Raw genomic sequence first — 23,497 nt, 5'->3', positions numbered from 1 at the left:
TGTTATCTACATAGTACAGCTACTACAACAGTATAGCTCCATTGTAGACAATTTTGGGTGCTGAAATGGTCTTCAGTGCAAACTTTTCACCAGCTGAAACATTTAGGGCATGTACGACTAATTAGACCCAGAACTGTTGAACTGCTAAAGTCCTCTGTGCCAGACCTGTGTTAACACAAAGTTAACCAACTTTACTTAGATGTGATCTGTTAGGTCATTTCTGTTTCTGCTGCTCCAATGTCAGTGTGCTCCAGGAATCAGCAAAAATTGGGCTAATAAACAACAGCATGCATTAATGACCCTCCAGGGGTAAATGTACACAGTTCCTATTAAACCATTTTACTAAATTCAACCTTTTACCAGCTGGGGTATATGGAGAAATTATTTGCATTTTAAGGGTTGAAATCTGTTTTGTATTTCAACGTGCGCACAGCTGCGAGGACTTTTGATTTCCAACCACTGCAAACTGACTGACTTTGCTTTATACACTCAGTACAACTGTAATATTATAATTTTGTGTCTTTTCGTCTTTGACTTTGCAGTTGTAGAAATTCATCGGGTTTCCACAATATTTAACCCCACAGCAAGAGCTTGTGAAGTTGGAGAGTAGTGTTCTCTCAGCCTTCTTCCAATGATAAATCCCCATGGCACACATGATTCTGATATTGTATATTATAGCCAAAATATTATGACATAATAATTATCCAGAAAAGCCAATCTCACTTTAATAAGATCAACAGAAGTCTCGTCCCGCCTGTCCCATCACCTCCAACCCTCCCACCCTGCCCTCACACCTCACTCATACGAATTGTAGTGACCGAAAATGAAATGAATAGTCTGCAAGGAGTTCATAGAATGCAGAGAGATGTGTGAAGTGGGCTTTTAAACCAGAGCAGTGAAAAACATGGAACGTTTCTTTATACTGGAAATGGCTGCTGAGAGAGCCTCTATAGTTATACATGGGAGGGTACCCGCGCCCCGCGCCGCGCGGGAGCCTGGGATTGTTTAGCTAAACGGCCTAAACCGTTTCCCATTCATTCTCTATGGTAGTGCTAAACCACTACGGATGTAATATATTTTTGGCCACTACGGTCTTCCGGCGCTGTTGGGAGTTTGAGATGCGGCGGCACTTTTAAAAAATCTCCTCTTTTACGTTTCGGGAGAGAAAACAAGTAACTCACCGCTCGCAACACATCCCAACGCTCCTCATTCATTGATCAAAGGTAAGAAACGTCGTTTGAAATAACAGTAAACCAACAGAATACATTTACAGGTGTATATTACAGGTAATAGGCGTGTTGCGATTGCATTTACGAAGCATCCATCGCTCAGTTAAAGACGGTGGGAGTTTGCATCTGCTGTTGTAAAGTGGCACGGTAAAAAATGAATGAACGTGATCCTTAAATAAATTGCGTGTTTCATTGACGTGTTTTGCCATTAAATAAACTTTGTAGGTTTCCGACTGCTGTGACACTGACATTACTATAATGTGGTACAATTAAATAACCAATAAGTGTCTTGTTATGAGATGACATGCTAAATGACTGAACCTGCTTTAAAAGAAAATGTATTGCTTTCATGTTGTAATGGTCAGTCACCTTATCAATGCGAAAATCTGTTTTGATATCTCTAACATGAGCAATGCCCACTCGTGTATGAATAAACACGATAGCTTAAATACATATATGTTGTTAATCTACCAGCAATTCTTATGTGCCATGACTACTAAGCAGTTACCACAAATTTTGCAGATATGCCAATAATCATTCAACCATGAAAGGTGTTTATTTACAGACAGAACAGTTTGTTATACCTGGAGTAAAAAACACTTTTATCCCAAATGTTGTCAATGTTCTTTCAAATTGTGTCTCGTTATTGTTCTCCTGCATCCTGCTGTGTAAACCCAGCAGCAAGATTATAACCTGAAATGTCTTTGTTTGTGTTTGGAATCAATTTTGTTTAATATAATTGTTTATTTTTTCACTGCTTGTCAAGATGCAGAAGAAAGTTGCGCCATATCCAGGGAAAATCTCTGTGGTGTTCCGCAAGGGGCCACTTGGATACCTTCTCCAGGACCCGTCAAAAGAAGCTCGACGGATTAAAAATGACCCCAAACTGCAGGACAAGTCTGCACCTGTGAGGGAGGATGTTTACATCGGAATGCTCTGACTGTCATCTATCAGAGAGGAGGGGATGAGTCTGACATGAAGGAAGTGCAGGGAGAGTACATTCTGCAGTTTGGAAAGCATAAAGGGAAATCTTTCCGGTGGCTTCTGGGGAATGATGTCGGGTACACCATGTACCTGATCAAAGATCTCCAGAAGGAAGAGGCTGCAGGGACCTCTGTGGAAGAAGGGCATGGCAAGGAGAGTTTGCATTCATTTGTACAGTATGCCCTCAGCTTTACAGAGATAAAGACTCTTCTGAACTACAAGACCAGCAGAGTGAGTGTTGCTGCAGAAGCCTCTGAGAATGATCAGCTGGTTGGCTTTGGCTCACGAGCCAAGAGCACCTGGAAGGAGATTCAGGAGTCTCCTTTCTACGAGGCAGAGAGACAAAGATGGGTGGAAGAAAAGAGGAAATAGGGGAGAAACTGTTGATATTGTACATAAGATAGTTTTGTTCTAGTTTTGTAATGTTTATTTTGTTTATATAAATAAAAACTGATTGTAAATATAAAAATGTGAATAAATTGTGTTCTGTAAAAATAGCAGCACAGCTCTCTTCTTTATAACCTCTTAGAGTTCACCTGTATGTTTATATACCTGTGTGTGCTCACCATCAGGTAATCAGTTTTAAAAAGCTGTGAGTGCTGCCCTGAAAGCTTACATATTATTTCTAAATCACTTCATGTAATGATAACAAGCCATCCTTTCTCTAGTGGGGTCTCACAGCTTTTATCTTTATAATCTTTCTGGTTGATTTGTAATATTAGAAACATGACTGCTGTCTTTTATCTGTTTGACTATACAGCCTGTTTCAGACATGACAACCAGACAGTGTCTGAAGTTACCTTTAATACATGCAACACAGCTGGAGATAGTCCAGACACTGTCTCACTTCTGATGATAATATTTTTGGTTTAGGTATTGTTGCTTTCTGGCTTGAAGCTTATCTACAAAAGCAGTTCAATAAGGAGAGATCATGTGGAAAAACTGAACATGATTTATTGAGATACAGAAATAAATGTAACTGTTAGGCAGTTAGACTCCAATGACCCATCATAGCAGAAGAAATCTCAGCAGTGACAGGATTTTGCATAAGCCACACCCCAGAGTCAAAATGCTGGTAGTGATGAAGATGGAGGCTGGGACAGGGTTCTGAGTGACCACAGTGAGGAGGAGAAAGGAGAGGAGGCGGGCTGCATAGCTGAGGATCTGAAACGCAGAATGGCAGAAGCAGAAGAGCAACAGATTTAAAGCATGCAGAGTGGAGGCTGGCAAGAGCATGACTCGAATAAAGTAATGATGTCAGTACTGAGTTTGTGTTGGAAAATGAATAGATATAAACCAACAGCCACCAGGAAGCAGACAGATGACTTATTACAGACATGCCTTGTTTAAATTATGTACAAGCTTCATTTTCTATGTCATCAGAATGTATCTGTATTGTAGTTTTAGCTTTAGTCTTTGTATTAAAAGTTGGATGTCTGCATAATTGTAGACTATATGTCTGGTATGTATCATCTCAAAACTGTGATGATACAGTTTAGTCTGAGTTATGTACTTTGTGACAGTATAGGTACGTAATGCAGAAAAATTGCTCCACAGGCCATAACACTATATAATATAAATAAAATGATAATGAAATAAAAATTAAAAGCAAAGTGAAAAATAAATGTTATCCACAATAAGTAAATTGAAAATGGTGTTTAACTTTTGATAATGTAACACAACCTTTGTCCCAACCAGGACTCGAACCCGCGCTCAGACAGTTCAGTGTAAAAAAAACCCCATTTTTTTCCAATGCCCGAAAAGCTGCGATTTGATTGGCTGTTTCTCCGTTACACCTATACGTGATGGGCCCCCGCGAGGAAAGCTAGGCAGAAGTTATTTGGAGAGGAGAGTGACTGCCATTGGTTGAAAAGAGAGGTAAAAAAAAAAAACTTCAGTGGTGTGGAAACATTATGCGTTTGTGGAGTCAGACGTGGATCAAGTAGACATAGTGTGTAAACTTTGCTACAGTGTCGTAGCTGCACCACAGAGCAACACTGCAAAGTTCACTAAACATAGATGTTTACATTTTTCATTTATTTCTTATATTGCAAACATTTGCACACTATTTTATAGAATTTTTTTAAAGTCATTATTCAATACATTGTTATTGTTAACCCTTTAAATCCCTGTAGAACCTGAACCGCGTAAGCTAGCGCAATAATTTGTTTTGCATATTAAACCGGAGGAGTTGTACTTACATCTTATGCCATCAGCTTGTCCTCGGTCACGGTTTCCTTCCACATATAGCTTTGCAAAAATTGCATAAAAAGCGCTTGCAGGAAAAAAAAACATAATATTCCAGAAACATGCTTTGCCGATCCGATCAGCTGTTCGTAACACTTCCCACATTGAAAAAGCATATAAAAATTGCTGTATCTCCAAAATAAAACTATGAAGACACTCAAAATAAATTTCCTGTTGGTGTAAACTATTTTTTGCAACTTTTTTGTATTTAAAGTTTTGAGGGATAAGCCTCTTAAATTTCTCCAAGTAGAAATATATGTAAAAAAAACAAAACAAAAACGATTTTCAATTTTTTTGTAGTTTATTGCACTTTTTTGCAATTAATGTAGTTACTATGGACTTAATGCATACATATTATTAAAATATGGGCTATAACAGTTGTATAGCAACTCGAAATGCTCCCAAAAATGGCACTACAGCATGTAAAAATATAATATAAGCTCTGGCGGACTTGGTTCTATGGTAGGTCTTAAAGGGTCAAATAATATCGTCAAATAATCGAGATCTCAATTTCAGTGAAAATAATCGTGATTATCATTTTTGCCATAATCGAGCAGCCCTACAGAGAAATGTGGTATGTTTGGAGTAAACAGCAACTGACTGTTGTGGAACAGTCTAAGCTAACAATTGCTGACGATCAGGCTCCATTCAGGCACCTGACTGTCAGCATGTGGAATACAAGAGGCTCAAAATAAGAGTCAGTAGCAGAAAACACTGATTTCCAGAGAACATTTGGCAAGTTTCTCATGGGTGTGACCAAAAATGAATTTTCCTTACAAATGTGACACCATTTAAGGGGGGAAAACGGTATAAGGTTAACTGACAAAAAGAAATTATCAACAAAACACACGTTTCCTTACCTTTTGTGCAAATTTATTAAAACCTTTTAGTTCAGAAAGCTGATCTGTTTTAACTCATGCTCATTAATACTGCAGATGCTGAAATTGAAACAGGCTGAAATGTTTTGCGCTGTTTTCTTAAGCAGTCATGGTTTTTCTATTTGGTTGGACGCTGAAGTCAGTTGTGTTGGGGTTGTGGAAGTCCTTGGTATAACAAATGAACTGTAATGGATACCAGTGAAAAGCTTGAGAAAAAAGGGGGTTGATGCTGGTAGTAGCATGTTCTCTATTTGGCCAAATGCCATCTCCAACATACACAAAGCCTAATTACACAATGGTTGCCTGAACCTATTCTTGTTAAATGATGAAAAACTCAAAGGCACGTTTGGGCAGTGGATGAAAATGTGGGCTATTGATTCTAAAAACAGAAATCACAACAAGGTTCAACATTTACTAAAACCGCAATTCAATCATCTGACAATCTTTAATCATTAAATTATAACAGTTAGATGAATTTATATGCAGTGATTTACTGATCAATGATCAAAGGGGAGATTTATGCCACAAGGAAGATTGTCATGAAAAGTAGGTGGCTTTGGATCTCCTGTAACCTGTTGAGCTAAGCTGTGTTTCCAGCTCCACTCTTTGATTTAAAAAACTTTATGTTGTCAAAGTTACTTGATTGCAAATGTATATTGGAAATCTCGCCATACATTTTTCAATGTCAGCAGTGCAAAAACCTGCACTGATCTGACCTAATTTCTTCCTCATCCTGATTCCTGACCTTGGAAGGGAGAGAAAAATATTTTTGTTTTGTTTTTGTTTGTCTTCTTGTTTTATTTAATTCCTTGTAGGATATGGATCCAACACGTAAAGTATGCATATTATGCACACACACAAACACACATGCAGCTATTACCCATTTCTTGTATTCTTGAATAAAGACATTGATTTGACACATTTAATTAGCAGCCAATTGTTTTTAATTGTTCAATTGTTAAGAAAAAAGAGAAGGTGGGTGGGATGTAAAGGGAGAGAGGAGAGAAAACCCCAACAATCCCCTCCGAGCAAGCACTAGGCGACAGTGGATAGGAAAAACTCCCTTTAAAATTAAAGGAAGAAACCTATGACAGAACCAGGCTCTAGAGGGGGCAGTCAACTGTCGGGACTGGTTGGGGGGTGACTGTGAAGAGAGGGGAGGGAGATGGGAGAGGTGTTAGTAGTTAAGGGGGGGGGGGGGAATTAAGCTGGAATAGAGGTGGGGGAAGAAGAGGTGACATTGGCAGTAGTGAGAGAAGGAGTGTTCTTCCTCGAGAAGAAGCAGAAGCGTTTTTTCTTTTTCTGCTTTTTCTCAAGGATGAGGATCAGCTCCTCGATTGTTTCGGTGTTTTGCTTCTGCAGCTTGTTGCATTTTTTCACCACTTCTTCTTTTTCGCCTTGTTTTTCTTCCAACCTTTCTGTCAGCACTTTAGATGTTACCTCCTGTTTTTGTAGTTTTTCATTTTCTCCTTCCAGCTCAGATGCTTTGAACTTCAGTTTGTTGTAAAGTTCTTGCAGGTTTTGGTTGTTCTTCTCAAACTCCTGGAGAAGAAGTTTTTCTTCTCTCTGCTTACTGACCAGCTGTTCTCTTTCTTGAAGCAGGTCTTGATATTTGTGCAGTGTCTCATTGAACTTTACCTGCAGCATCCTGTCATTTCCCTCCATGAGCTGGAGTTGGCACTCCATGTCTCCCTGCTTTCTGTCCAGCTGCTCTTTCTCTTGAAGGATTGCTTTATTTTGTCGCAGAGCTTCATCGAGCTTTCCTTGCAAGCTTTCATTTTGTTGCTTGATGCTCTGAAGATTGGAATCCATTTCTTTTTGTTTGCTTTCTTGTTCCCTTTTCTCTTGGAGGAGCTTCTCATTTGCTTGCTCTGTGCGATCAAGCCTTTTTTTGTCAACATTGTACTTTAGCTCCATGTCTCGGAGGTTGCTGTGCAGCCCTCTCTTCTTCATGCCATCTTCTTTCTTCTCTTGGAGGAGTTTTCTATTTTGTCGAAGAGCTTCATCAAGCTTTCCTTGCAAGCTTTCATTGTGTTGCTTGATGCTCTGAAGCTTGGAATCCATTTCTTTCTCTTTTAACTCCTGTTGCCTTTTTTCTTGGAGAAGCTTTTCATTTTCTAGCAGTGTGCGATCAAGCTTTTTTTTGTATACACTGTACATTAGCTCCATTTCTTGGAGATTGCTGTACAGCCCTCTCTTCTTCGTGCCGTCTTGTTTTTTCTCTTGGACAAGTTTTTTATTTTGTTGCAGGGCTTCATCAAGCTTTCCTTGGAGCTCCTGGTTCTTTTTGTCCATGTCATGGAGATCTTGTTGTTTCTCCTCAATAATAGCTTCCTTTTCTTGAAGCTGGTATGACAACTTTTTTAGCTGAGCGCTCTTTTGCTCATTTTCCTCCATCAAGAACTTAATCTTCTCGGTGTTTCTGAGCGCTTCATCCTCCATTTCTTCCAAACGCTTTTCCTCTAGTTCGACTTGGTCACACCAAGGAAGAGAGGAAAGGGAAGAGTCTAGTGGCTCATCCCAGGGAAGAGTGTAGGGGTCAACTTCTTGTCCCTTTGGATTTGTTTGAGACATCTTGGGTCTGGATACAGTTAGAATTGCAAAGGATCCAAATATTTCAAAAGGCTTTTCTGGCGAACGGTTCAATGCTGCACACATCAATGCTGCGAGAAACGGACTAAAAGTCGTTGCTCTTCACCGCTATTTATAGATTTTTGGATCAAAGGATCAAAGGATCAGAATGGTGGTAAGATTCTACATGTGTGTGACGTCATAATTCTGTAAGGCAATGAGGTTGTCACGTGATATTTTTGGAGGAGGGCATTTTTCAATTTGGACAAATTATCAATAAAGTTTCAATCTCTGTTATTTTTCCCCAAAAAACGTGTTGTCGCAATAATGTTTTCTACTGTAATTTGTGCCAACAGATGGCGCAGTTTAAAGTTGGCTGTTACTCTGCCCAGGCTGCTACCATAGAAGAAGAATGTAGACCAATAGTACTTTAACGATGTCCGCTGATCGTTTCCGTGTAAATCTTAGCATTGCTTTAGCCGTCAAGCTAAAGGTTTAGCTTCATACTGCCATATTTTCAGAGTAACAAAATATTTAAACGGTCTCAGATCATGGTGAGTATTTGAAAAAAATGTTTATTTAATGAGAAGCCTGTGATGTGGAAAGGTTAGCAAGCGTAATTTTGCCTATTGTGTTATACACGGGTGCTTACATCCGAGTATTGTTGATCTTTTCTAAGGTCCATGGGTTTATCCAACGAGCAGCTAAGTCACCGTTATATCTGTAATTTTGTGGGCAACGTCTTAATGCAAAAAAAAAAATCCCAAAGCAACGAAGCAAAGACTAAAAAACCACACAATGCGTTTTTAAGCTCTCTCTGCGTTCACTGCCTCTGCAAGTGTCAAACTTCCTCGCTTTAGCTGATGCTAACCAACATTAGCGCTTACGGTTCGTATATAACACAACTGTCAGCCCTTCACTTTTGGTGCCGACAACATTTTGAGCATTTTCGACAGTTTGTGAAATGGTCGTCATTGGCATTACATGCCAGTAGTGTTCGCTAACTGACTTTACCGGTGATTATATTTATTATTGTTATTATAATTATTATGTATTATGATTAGTTTCCCCACCGGAAGAATGCGACGTTCTTGCCAGAACATTCCCAAATAATTGACCACGTTTATTAACAGATTAATTTTATCCACAGTTTTAGGGTGAGCTAGAATAGATATATGGTTTCAGTAATACGAATAAGGGCGCAACAACATAGAGACAATGACGATCACTCTCATAATTTCATTACGTTAGTGCACCCGTCGCTCCGCATCCTTAACGCTACATTGATGTCAAGAGTCTCTGACACAGCTGTGCTCTGCAGCACAGACACCCTGCTTATCTGTGATTCGGCCAGACTGGTGTTGAACTCCAAAGACATGCGCGGGGTTAGGTTAGTTGGCTGTTGGTGTGAGTGGTTGTCTGAGTCTCTCTAATAACCCTCCAACAGACTGGCGACCTGTCCAGGGTGTACTTTTGCCCTATGACAGCTGGAATACAACCTGAATAAAATAAGTAGGAGAAAATGAATGATGTTTATGAACTGTAGTTAATGTAGTCAGACAATAAGTTACCGAGCAACAGGCCACAAGTCTTGGTGCAGAATCATACTAAGATTTAAAAAATAAAATGTTGGCACTGGTGTTTGAAACAGTATACTGTCAGTAAGACTGGAGCAACTGCACACATCTGGAAACTAATAACTAGAGTAGTTAAGTAACATTTTGTTACTGCATCCATTTAGCCAGGTATAATTAGCATGTCTACATACATGTCATTTCTAATGTGGTCCTATGTGGTATGTTGTAGGACAGTGAAGTGTCTGACACTGACCATGTACCAGTGCCTGAGAACACTGGTATGGAGGGGGAGAACGCACCTCTTTACTGTATTTGTCAGAAACCAAACATCAACTGCTTCATGATGTAAGTATATATCAGTTTTATATTTGCAGTACGCGCAGTAGGGGTGGGCGCTAGCTTCAGCAATGTTATCAGAGATTTTCTTTTTTAAAAATGAAGATCTTCTATTTCGAGAAAACTACCAATAAGGATATATGCACAGATATAGAAAACAATACTGTAACATTTTATTGATGCTTGCAGTTTGGAGGCAGCAGTATTTGCAAGTGTAACTAAATTCCAGGCATTTTCCATCCTTCTTTTCATATCAGCTTTTTTCTAATTGTCAGTGTGAACCAAGGTGTCAGCAGCAGCATTATAGTGCAAAAGTAGTGACCCAGCATAGATCAAATGTAAGCACAAAAGTAGCCAAGGTAGTGTTTTTCCTGGAAATTTTAAGTGAAAGGATAAAGTAACTGCTTACCACTTTAGTTTAACAATGACTAATGAAATGTAACCGTGTAACTCATCAGCAGTCTGCACAGTATGGTCACATATTAAAACTGAAGAATATGTTGTACTTGTTGTAGTGTTTCATCATGGGTCCAGTTTTTACCCAGGTGCTTAAAGCCCTTCTTTACCCTCATGTAACGCCAACAGTAATTTCCAACCACTATTTCCTGTTCCTGTCAGTCAAACAAACAGACGACAAACATCTTCTATAAACAGGAATAATGTCATTTTATCGGATTAGAAAACATCTAATCTAGCGTTGATATTACACTGCTGTTTAGTGTCTGGCTAATCTCAGTGTCACCAAAATATCTGCCCTACATGTCAAACAATGAGAGAACTTGAAACGGTAACATCACCTAGCAGCTTATTTTAATTAGTGCTAACGCTTTGTTTGCTGGCTAACATTGCTATTATTATAGTCACAGTTAATTGACTTTGAATAGCTTTATTTCAAAAGTAATTTTACAATTTCACAGCCATTTAGCTGTGTTAACTGTACATGCTGTAGGTCATAAGGCGTGCATGGATCATTTTTATAATCAGCCTCTTATCTTTTGTCCACCACAGACTTTGCCATGATAAATTGGTCAGTTGACAACCAGGAGCCGTACACCTTAACCTCAGAGGCCAGGACATCCAGGGGCAGTGTGAACACGCACTTGTTTAAGTGGGACGCAAGATGGACTATAGAGGGCCAGCCCCTTGCCAGACAACCAAGTGCTGTCCCTGTCCACGGCCAGTGTGAGAAGGACTCTCACTAAAGTCAACCCACACAAAGTTGCTGGACCAGACAATATACCTGGACGCGTGCTCGGAGCCCGTGCTGACCAGCTGACTGATGTCCTAGCGGGCATCTTTAACATCTCCCTGAGTCAAGCTGTTGTGCCACAGTGCTTTAAAACCACCACCATCATACCTGTCCCCAGACCTTCCCAAAGCCTAATTACACAATGATTGCCTGAGCCTATTCTTGTTAAATGATGAAAAACTCAAAGGCACGTTTGGGCAGTGGATCTGTGTGAAATCAGCAGCTTGCAAAACTAAATCAAAATGTGTGCTATTGATTCTAAAAATAGAAATCACAATAAAGTTCAACATTTACTAAAACCGCCATTCAGTCATCTGAGAATCTTTACTCATGAAATTATAACGGTTAGATGAATGTATATGCAGTGATTTACTGATCAATGATAAAAGGGGAGATTTATGCAATAACGAAGACTGTCATGAAAAGTATTTGGCATCTGATCTCCTGTAACCTGCGGAGCTAAGCTGTTTTACCAGCTCTGCTCTCTGATTTTTCTTTTTTCTTTTATGAAAAAACACAAGTTGTCAAAGTTATTTGTTTGCAAATGTATTTCAGAAATATCGACATACTTTTTTTAATCAGCAGAAACTTTCTGTCAGTAGTGCAAAAACCTGCACTGATCTGACCTCATTTCTTCCTCATCCTGATTCCTGACCTGGGAAGGGAGAGAAATATTTGTTTTTGTTTGTCTTCTTGTTTTATTTAATTCCTTGTGGGATTTGGATCCAACACGTAAAGTATGCATATTATGCACACACACAAACACACATGCAGCTATTACCCATTTCTTGTATTCTTGAATAAAGACATTGATTTGACACATTTAATTAGCAGCCAATTGTTTTTAATTGTTCAATTGTTAAGAAAAAAGAGAAGGTGGGTGGGATGTAAAGGGAGAGAGGAGAGAAAACCCCAACAATCCCCTCCGAGCAAGCACTAGGCGACAGTGGATAGGAAAAACTCCCTTTAAAATTAAAGGAAGAAACCTATGACAGAACCAGGCTCTAGAGGGGGCAGTCAACTGTCGGGACTGGTTGGGGGGTGACTGTGAAGAGAGGGGAGGGAGATGGGAGAGGTGTTAGTAGTTAAGGGGGGGGGGGGGAATTAAGCTGGAATAGAGGTGGGGGAAGAAGAGGTGACATTGGCAGTAGTGAGAGAAGGAGTGTTCTTCCTCGAGAAGAAGCAGAAGCGTTTTTTCTTTTTCTGCTTTTTCTCAAGGATGAGGATCAGCTCCTCGATTGTTTCGGTGTTTTGCTTCTGCAGCTTGTTGCATTTTTTCACCACTTCTTCTTTTTCGCCTTGTTTTTCTTCCAACCTTTCTGTCAGCACTTTAGATGTTACCTCCTGTTTTTGTAGTTTTTCATTTTCTCCTTCCAGCTCAGATGCTTTGAACTTCAGTTTGTTGTAAAGTTCTTGCAGGTTTTGGTTGTTCTTCTCAAACTCCTGGAGAAGAAGTTTTTCTTCTCTCTGCTTACTGACCAGCTGTTCTCTTTCTTGAAGCAGGTCTTGATATTTGTGCAGTGTCTCATTGAACTTTACCTGCAGCATCCTGTCATTTCCCTCCATGAGCTGGAGTTGGCACTCCATGTCTCCCTGCTTTCTGTCCAGCTGCTCTTTCTCTTGAAGGATTGCTTTATTTTGTCGCAGAGCTTCATCGAGCTTTCCTTGCAAGCTTTCATTTTGTTGCTTGATGCTCTGAAGATTGGAATCCATTTCTTTTTGTTTGCTTTCTTGTTCCCTTTTCTCTTGGAGGAGCTTCTCATTTGCTTGCTCTGTGCGATCAAGCCTTTTTTTGTCAACATTGTACTTTAGCTCCATGTCTCGGAGGTTGCTGTGCAGCCCTCTCTTCTTCATGCCATCTTCTTTCTTCTCTTGGAGGAGTTTTCTATTTTGTCGAAGAGCTTCATCAAGCTTTCCTTGCAAGCTTTCATTGTGTTGCTTGATGCTCTGAAGCTTGGAATCCATTTCTTTCTCTTTTAACTCCTGTTGCCTTTTTTCTTGGAGAAGCTTTTCATTTTCTAGCAGTGTGCGATCAAGCTTTTTTTTGTATACACTGTACATTAGCTCCATTTCTTGGAGATTGCTGTACAGCCCTCTCTTCTTCGTGCCGTCTTGTTTTTTCTCTTGGACAAGTTTTTTATTTTGTTGCAGGGCTTCATCAAGCTTTCCTTGGAGCTCCTGGTTCTTTTTGTCCATGTCATGGAGATCTTGTTGTTTCTCCTCAATAATAGCTTCCTTTTCTTGAAGCTGGTATGACAACTTTTTTAGCTGAGCGCTCTTTTGCTCATTTTCCTCCATCAAGAACTTAATCTTCTCGGTGTTTCTGAGCGCTTCATCCTCCATTTCTTCCAAACGCTTTTCCTCTAGTTCGACTTGGTCACACCAAGGAAGAGAGGAAAGGGAAGAGTCTAGTGGCTCATCCCAGGGAAGAGTGTAGGGGTCAACTTCTTGTCCCTTTGGATTTGTTTGAGACATCTTGGGTCTGGATACAGTTAGAATTGCAAAGGATCCAAATATTTCAAAAGGCTTTTCTGGCGAACGGTTCAATGCTGCACACATCAATGCTGCGAGAAACGGACTAAAAGTCGTTGCTCTTCACCGCTATTTATAGATTTTTGGATCAAAGGATCAAAGGATCAGAATGGTGGTAAGATTCTACATGTGTGTGACGTCATAATTCTGTAAGGCAATGAGGTTGTCACGTGATATTTTTGGAGGAGGGCATTTTTCAATTTGGACAAATTATCAATAAAGTTTCAATCTCTGTTATTTTTCCCCAAAAAACGTGTTGTCGCAATAATGTTTTCTACTGTAATTTGTGCCAACAGATGGCGCAGTTTAAAGTTGGCTGTTACTCTGCCCAGGCTGCTACCATAGAAGAAGAATGTAGACCAATAGTACTTTAACGATGTCCGCTGATCGTTTCCGTGTAAATCTTAGCATTGCTTTAGCCGTCAAGCTAAAGGTTTAGCTTCATACTGCCATATTTTCAGAGTAACAAAATATTTAAACGGTCTCAGATCATGGTGAGTATTTGAAAAAATGTTTATTTAATGAGAAGCCTGTGATGTGGAAAGGTTAGCAAGCGTAATTTTGCCTATTGTGTTATACACGGGTGCTTACATCCGAGTATTGTTGATTAGTGATGGGTAGATGAAGCTTCATGAAGCACTGAAGCTTTTCATCCAATTGGTTCATCCCAGCGCAAAGCTTCTTGAAGCTTCATTTGCTCTAGTAGGACACCTACTGGACGTAAAAATATTAGTTGGCATGAATTTGAAGAGTGTGGCCTTTTGCACACAGCCTGTAAATGTCAACAACAAAAGGAGTGTGTAAAACATGTATATTGTAGTGATGGCAGTATACTGTGTATATTTATACTGGCAGTATGGAAAATGATTATTTGGAAATGCTTAAAATGGAAATGATCATTTACTGTGAGGTGAGGTGTGGTTGGGGTGTGGACAGTGGTTGTGCTTTTGTAACGTTTAGGTATGGACAGCTACACACTGAGGCTTTGAGCCTCAGTCCTGCCTGTTCACATTTCATTCTGTAAAAACTGAAGTTTCACTGCTTTTATGACCTTTTTAGTGGGGAGAACATAGCTAGGATTTAATGATTTAACAAATCTTTTGAATCCTTTGTCCTCCACAATGCTAAATGGCTAGGAGTCCTCAATCACCATGCTAACCAGGTCTTCAGCTATTTGAGATTGTTCTCCTGAGGAAAGACAATAAAGACAAAGCACAAATATAAATATCACACACAGGGGCAGGGATAGCTCAGTAGGTAGAGTGGTGGCCCCATGATCGGAAGGTCGGGGGTTCGACTCCACTGAACGGCTACCCTGAGGTACCCCTGAGCAAGGTACCATCCCTACACACTGCTCCCCGGGCGCTGCATTGGTGGCTGCCCACTGCTTCACTGGGTGAATGGGTTAAATGCAGAGGAACTATTTCCCTATGGGGACTAACACGCACACTTTACACTTTACTTTACACTTAACTTATAACAGTTGTATAATATTGTTATATCATTTAGTAACATTACGGCATGCTATATTATCATTGCATTTGATGGCTGACCTGGTCTTGCTCCACAATTGGTGTTCCCCTTATTCTCATGCAAAGCTCTGTAGTGCCTAAGCATGGATGAGGTGTTGTTGTTATATCCCAGCTCCCTGGCACATAGCAAACACTTCACCTTGTACAAAAGTCAAGACAGCTTAACATAAATTGTATTGCACCATCAGTATTATGAAAATACATCTTCTGAAATTTACATACCTTGTTGGGAGGATCAAAATGTTCCCACACAGGGGAGGACATCCTCTTCTTAGCTGGCTCCATTCTCTCCTGACTTTCTCTCCTCACTCTCATAAACCTCCAAACTGTCTCCAAACTCTCACTAACCGCAACTCTCCATCAAACACCCACATTTTTGAATGAAGTCTGAGGGGTTTATATCGCTGTCATATCTCGCGGCAAAGTTCGAACCACTTCATGAACCAGTCACGTGGTACAGCCGGGCAGTGAGGCTTTGGACGTCATCATTTTCAGCTCCTCCCATAAATGAAGCAAGCCTCGATACGTGCGTCGCGGAAACGCTCCCTCAATTACTCGACACAAGCTTCGAAGCCTCGATACAGAACGTCACATCACTAGTGTTGATCTTTTCTAAGGTCCATGGGTTTATCCAACGGGCAGCTAAGTCACCATTATATCTGTAATTTTGTGGGCAACGTCTCAAAAAGTATAGAAGTTATGAGCACCAAAAGTCATAGCACACATTAGCAGAAAGAGCAGAATTTTTTAAAGTTTGAATGGCGAAAATCGGATAAAAACTGTGGGAGTAGTTGAGTGCCAAAAAGTGTACGGAAGTAACTAGTAAATAGTGGAATAAAGAACTAGAAAATTTTTCATTTCCTGCGAAAATGCTGTGTGGATGCCTTAACGTTAAAGATGTCTGCTGAAAAAAGCTGAAAAGGTTGAATAAAGAAAAAAAAACAACAACATTGCCCTGAGCAGGATTCGAACCTGGCCCTTCAGGTCTCAATGCGGCTATTCATCTCATTGCACCAAACTCTTTCTCACAAAGAAGTGGTGGAGAGACTGACAATTGTGCTGAAATAAGCAGAAGCGGCTGAGAATTGTGCTGTTAAGAGGTGAAAAGGCTGAAAACTTTGCAGAAAAGAGGTGAATCAGCAGAATTTCTGCTGAAAAGAGTTCAATTAGCAGAATTTCTGCTTAAAAGAGTTCAATCAGCACTTACACTCAATTAAATTCAGTTGAACTGCATCATATTCTCATCACTCTCTTTTAAGAACTAAACTAAATAATAAACTAAATAATGTCCCAAGCCCTGACTGCATTCTTTGTTTTCTTGAAATGTCAAACAGTGAGTTCAATAAACAAATTTTTACGGGTGCTGTACATTTTTACAGGTGTCACACGCTTTGATTTTTAACAATGGCTCAGAGATCCATGACGTCATGAAACACCTGAGCACTGCTGTTTTCAGGAAATATAATTTCAACAGGAGGAAAAACTGCAACTGGTCAGGGCTATTTTTAACAGCAGTTCGATTTAGAGGAAACAAAAAGTAAATGGTTACTTCTGACTGTAAATGGCAGTAGGTTTTGCTTAAACATCAAGTGAAGCACTCAAAGAGGACCGTTCCTGCATCAGTTTATGTTAAAAATATGTTTACGGTCATGAAGGAAAATTCCAAAATCAGACACTAGTCAAAAATTCCATTGCTATTTGAATTATATTTTTAGTACTATGTCTAATGAGTCAACACAGCAACACAGTGGCAGAGCTGACTTACTCTTGTGTCCTCTTTTGTGTCTCCCTGACTCAAGGCCTGAGGGTCAGAGTATAAAACGCTGATGTAATTCTGTCTTTTTTTTTTTTTTTGCCTCTGTCTTTTATTTGGCCAAGCTGCTTAAATGTGCCCATGTGTTCAGACCCATGGCAATTTATTTTTACCTGTTAACCAGTGAACTTTAGCAGGTTGGATGTGATTCAGCAAGCTTTTGGCCCACATTTAACATACAGATGCCATATTTGCATCTGTACTACAGGTATGTTAAGGAGGCACACTAAAAACTAAGTGGTTAGGAAACATTACTGTAAACATAGCTACTGTGACTTACAGCTTGGGTTTCAGATTTATTTCAGGACTAAACCTTCCACAGTTTGTTGACTTTTTGGCTACTCCATCGTGTTCGTGAGAGACCCACATAAATAACCATGAAAAGATACCACAAAGTCATTAACTACATAAACCATTTTGGGAGCAAAGTAGACTCAGTCCTGAAGAGAAGAGATTGAAAGCTATGACTGTCTGACTGAGTCACCGTGCTACAAATATGTGCTGTAAATACTTCAGGGATCTTAAGTATAAAATGGTTAAACATTATGACGTATTGCAAAAATGCAAACAGCATGAAGGTTCTGGGCTTGAATGCTCAAGTCAGCTGGGGCCTTTCTGTATGGCGATGTATGTTCTCCCTGTGCCCACATGGGTTTCTCCTGGGTGCTTCTGTTTTACCAAAGACATGCTAGGTTATTTGTCCTACCTTCACCTTTGAAGTATTATCACAAAGCTGACATGAAAGTTGATAATGAGTGCTCATCATTCCTCATTAAGCTTGGCTTGGTTGGTGTCTGCATGGAGTGTTCTTTGCTACTAGCTTTGTGTTAACGTGCTGCATGCTATCATGCAGGTGCTAAGTGTTAGCACCAGTGGGTAATTATTTGTGACCTGGGCCTGTCTATCACGTTCTTGTTTTATCATGCAATAAACATTAAAGAGCCTCTCATAGTAAAAGTTGTAGAGTTCTATTATTTACCTCCTTCCTTCACATGAACTAGAGTTAGGTAACTGTAGTGTGAGTTTGCAGGAAAAGGCACATCTTGTCATCTTTCTGATAACCAAAGAACTTTCGTAGCATGAGTAACAAAAAAAACACACAATAATTGTTTTGTTAGTAACTGTTGCACGATTGCGAAAGTTAGTACAGTAACACAATAATAACAAAATAATCTAAATACAACATGGTTTGTACCAAATCTTTTACTTTGTATGAAATTATGGGTAAATTTACTGTAAATCTGCATTTTCAATAATTTGTTGTTAAACTCGATCTGATCAAACAGAGCATGAAAAAGAAACTGTAAACCTGTTGAACTGACTATCAGTTTCATCATTTGCAAACAGCAGACAGGTTGACTGAGGACTGTGAGGCCAGGGCATTTGCATTGAGAGCACATTCATGCCTGTGCTGTGCTGATAACAGGCCCTCTGTGGAAAGACTGTGACCCCGTGCTGTAATCCACATTTTCATTGCTTTCACACCCATTTGCCTCTGACGTAATTAAAACCAGCAATGTATGTGTGCTTTCCTTACGTGAACAGGGCCATTCTCTGTCTTACTTGTTCATTCACTGACATGCAGCCAACCACATGACAGGAAGACCTTGTTCGCCTTTATCATCAGCGGCCCAAGAAAAACCCTTCAGCAACAAGACACATTTACACACTGTTATCTTAGCGTCACATCACTCTCAGCCAGCACATATCTCAAAGCATCCAAAACCATTAGCACACATAAAAGCCTTTAATTGTGCCTTTGCTTTCACAGTTACTCTCCCTGCAAAACATGTGCTGTGTTTAACATCTGCAGCTTAAATTCCTAGATATCATCGAAGATCATTATCTACAAAGTCCACAATCAAGAGTGAAACCATTCAATCATCAGCTTATCAATTAGCATTTGCTTGTGTGCCAAATTGTGCTGTTTTACAACACAAACTAGTCTACTGTTGATGATCAAAATGTAATAATCAATTACATTTCACCACTTCTTTAAGCACCTTAAGTTAAGGGGCTCCATGTGATCACAGGAAGAGGCCCAGAGCTGTCAGACACATTGATCTGCATTGAATGACTCACTGAGTGAGCTCTCTGGTCAAGTCATAACTGTCAATATTGCAAACAGCTCTTTAGATTATGTACTGATGAGTTTTCCTACAGCAGAAACCAGGCTGACCTTTAACATGAATGTCGTCATTACAAAAGTATCCTCAGACAGCAAACAGTCAGAGACCTACTGAAGTGCTATTTGCTGCTGCTGCTTGGCTCACTGACAGAAATCCATATTTACAAATTAACCCACGATGATATTTGGAGAGTAAAGTTATGACGTGGTCTACAGTTGCCCTGTCTCACATGTAGCACCAAATAGAGGAAGTCTGCATCAAAAGCATTCTCACTGCTGAAAATACTCTGTGTGGTTTAAGTGAGGGAGCTGCAAGGGTATTTGTGAGATAAGTAGACATATAAGGATTAATGCATTGCACCAGTCAGGAAAGTTGTTAAGCCTCCACTCAGCTAGTTTAGGTGAACTACAGGAGTTTCATCTGCATCAGTATTATTATCATCACATTTTCTTTTCAATCTCACAGCTCTTTATCAAACAAGACATAAGCAACAAAGGTCCCCATGGCAACATATATTTGGCAAAACAAAGCCCATCTATTTTACATGAATTTAAAATCAGCATTTTAATGCTAGAGCTGTTGATACATATTTGCAAGCTGAGGCATGATTACAGTAGGATGCAAGGATTCTGGATTCTGGAAATAGGAAGCTTTCCTATTTCCAGAATAGGAAAGCTGAAAAGACTGCAGTCAGCACTGCAGGTAAAACAATGACAAATCGAGAGAAGATGATGGATTTGTTTTTATTAATATCTCTGTGAATGGCCTGAGGAGAGATACAGTGTGCAGGCTGAGTGCTAGCAGGAGCATTGTGCAAGTTTGAGCACAGGAAACAAAACATCACTCAACCACACTAGTCACAGTTAGAGGAGTTGTTGTCAAAGCACATACAAATGCATTTATGCAATTAGTGGTCAGAAAGAGCACAGACAGCGGTAAACATGTCTGGAGATGAGAAAAAAGAATTTAAGTCACATTGGTCTTCTAATTATGCTGATTGGTCTCTTTGAATAATGCATCAAGCTGTGATTGGTCTCTCCATGAGCATTTACATTCTGTAAATAGATTAGCGTTGTAAGAAGTGTGTCACCCTCACAGGAGGTGAGAATTAACTTGCCGTTTGTGGCACATGTGAGCTATAGTTTCTACAGTCAGCACTGAATCCTAACATGTGATTAGATTTTTATAATAATGAGGAATATGTTTCATAAATTCAATCCGATTATATGGATAACACATAAATAAATTCTCTGTCTGAAATAAGCCCTATAAAAGAAAAATACACTCGATACAGACAGTATCAATATGCTCTTACTGATACTTACTGAACAATAACTGACTAACTGCATTGTGCAATTGATAACAGTCCTTTAATAATACAGTTATTAGTGACATTAGTACTCAAAATAAAAATAGAAAGTATTTTACTCTACATAAATGCATACTGGTAATAAAATATAATGACTGGTGTTTCTTTTTTCTTCATTTTCCATTACTGTTTGTAGTTGTACTGGTGGATCAGGAGCTAGTAGAACTAGCTATTTGTAACCAAGCTAATACTTACTTGACCCAGTTATACCATCTCTTACCATGTGTGTTACACAAGTGCTCATAAAGCACAGATAATCTGGTTGCAGCACAGGAACTAGTTTTTATATAAAAATTTGTTTTTACTAACTACCAGATGCATTTGATGCTGGGCTGACTGCGCTAGATAAAATTCTTTCTTATATTCTTTGCTTATTTTTGTTTACAGTATATGGAATATGATCATTAAACTATTAGTTTTGTATTTTCCATGTTTTTTTAATAATATATTTTAGTTTAGTTTCAGCATTCATTTTTTCAGAACATGGTGTGAATTTCTCAAACCTAATGAAGTCAAGTCCCTATGCTCATTGTGTTTACAGATTTGACTGAAATTAATTTTGTTTATTTTTTCACATGCTACTCTCAGCAGCAATAGCTAAGTGGCTAAATCACACAGTTAAATTAAGACATTAAGTGTAAATCATTAAACTAAAAGGGCTGCACAACCCAAACTAGTTGTTACTTGAGGATTAACTGTTACTAGTATTTATTTACAAAGGAAAACTACTACTACTGTTGTGTTGTTAGTGTTGCTAGCAACAAAACTTACTTTAGCTTATTAATATGAGCTATTTTGAATAGCTTTAGGTACTATAAAATGTATAGAGTGGTTTACTGTACAACTGATAAAGTGCTACCTAATAATGACATAAACGGGGGACCTTTTCTTATACAATTTAACAACATAGCTTACCTCAAATTACAAAATATCATGACTCAATATTAGCATTGTTAGCAGGTTCGCGAGGTAAGCACAAATTTTTCAATTATTCTATATACTTTATCTGAAAGATGGTCAACTGACTTATCTTTAAAAAGCGTAAACAGAACCTCAGAAAAGCTGTAATTTCTTGAAAACCCACAAAAGTCTTTATAAAGACTGCTATACTCTCTACACTATTTTATTTGAATATCTAGGTTTTGCACAATTAATAAAATGTTGGGCCCTGAAAAATACCACAATGACATATGTCAATCTTCTAGAATATTCTCCTTAAAATACTTGCCACTTTATGCTGTAGGTGCGAAGGTTACTACAGGTGACAGCAATAATAATGGGGACTAGTCTTTGCCCTGTCTCTCTCTCATCAGCCCCAGACGGTCATGGCAGATGGGTCTCCAAGACCCTGGCTCTGCCAGAGGTTTCTTCCTGTTCAAAAGAATTTTTTTCTTCCCACTGTAGCCAAAGTGGTTGCTTATAAGGGGCCCATCTGATTTTTGTGGTTTTCTCTGTTGTCTCTTTATTATTATAGGGTCTTTACCTTACAATATAAAGCGCCCCTAACTGTTATTGTGATTTGACACTATATAGCTAAATTAAATTGAAAATACACAGCGAGTATTGACCTTTAATGAGGCAGTCAGGTGTAGTAAATCACTTCACTGAAGGGAGCTAGTTGTTTCCAAGAACGTGAAATGTATGTATCCCATTGTATATAGTTTCTTTGAATGTTCATTGAAGTTTTCAGTTGTGAGATTGTTTATATTTTTTTACAGCATGAAAATAGAGAAATTTGCAGGAAACTTCAACTAATGAGATTATATTTTAAAACTCAAATCAGTATCAGCTTTGGTTGCTCTCATGCTTGTGACAAATAAAAGGTTTGACCCACCATGTGAATGAGAACCAATTTCACTTTGAAATGCTACTGTGTGCTCTGTTGAAAAGCAAAGCTATAGCATTATGAGAAACATTTTACTGTCATAACATTGTAGTGCTATCACCCAGAGGCATACTTCCCTACCCCCACTTCCCTAACGCCTTTTGCTGAGAGGATTATGGGGCATCTTTTAACTCTGCCATCTGTTCCAAATTGACTTTCAATTAACACTGGCAAATGAGAAAGCTGTCAGAGCAAAGAGCAGAGCAGATTGAGCTGTTGCTCTGTGAATGGAGGATCCTGTACCACATCCAGTTCGTATTCAATTCAATTCAATTTTATTTATACAACGTGAAATCATAACATCAGTCGCCTCAAGGCGCTTTATATTGTAAATTAGACCCTTCAATAATACATACAGAGAAAAGCCCAACAATCATGAGCAAGCACTTTCGCGACAGTGGGAAGAAGAAAACTCCTGTTTAACAGGAAGAAGCAGGCTCAGGGAGGGGCGGGCATCTGCCGCAACCATTTGGGGTGAGAGAAGAGTGGACGATTTACTAAATTTACTAAAGAAACCAACTTGTAATAAGACAAAAATTAGGCCAAAATTGATATATATATATTTTATTACATTTGATTCTTGTTTCTGTAGATTACATTTGATTTCAATTTGCACACTGATACATCTAATTTAGACTGCCTGAGTGATTGTATTGATTAGGCTATCAGGATCTGCTAGATTTTTTTTAACCTGACTCTGTGCTTTGTATTGGGAAACTTGTGGTATTACAAAACCGTACTTTCCACAAAGCCCAACGTTGTGTATTTTAATCCTCACAAATCGTTTGGGCAGTGTATAGTTGCTGCTGAGCAAATTTGGTGATGAGATACGTGTGAAGATGTCAAACAGCCTTGAGCTAAACTGCTGCCGTGCTCATGGCTGAGGCTTTCATGAGATGTTATCATGTAACAGGAAAGGCAAAAAAAGTGAACAAAGTAAACAATGAAAAAAAAAAAAACATCTTGAATTTGCAGTGTGCACAAAATGTTGATGCTGAAAACTTATAATACTTCATCATGGCTTTAGTCTCCAGGTGACAAAAAGTCAATATGAATTTGACTTTTTAGCCCCAGTGCTCTTGCAGACAAAACAGAAATTCATATGTGGCTGTTGTGCATTAGCTTTGCATACCTGAATTTTTACAGGACTTCCCTGGTAAAGTTAT

General features: G+C 39.1%; 1 long non-coding RNA gene across 1 annotated transcript; it reads left to right on the top strand.

Moving 5' to 3' along the window:
• The first annotated feature begins 1,108 nt into the window (after positions 1-1,108).
• LOC308404800 lies at positions 1,109-2,710 on the top strand. Its single transcript, XR_013973197.1, has 2 exons — positions 1,109-1,223; positions 1,996-2,710. It is a non-coding gene; the product is annotated as an uncharacterized lncRNA (long non-coding RNA).
• Positions 2,711-23,497: the final 20,787 nt, after the last annotated feature.

This window comes from Rhamphochromis sp. 'chilingali', assembly GCF_963969265.1.
Source record: "Rhamphochromis sp. 'chilingali' genome assembly, chromosome: 1".
Classification (NCBI taxonomy): domain Eukaryota; kingdom Metazoa; phylum Chordata; class Actinopteri; order Cichliformes; family Cichlidae; genus Rhamphochromis; species Rhamphochromis sp. 'chilingali'.
This window is presented reverse-complemented; position numbering and strand designations above follow the sequence as displayed.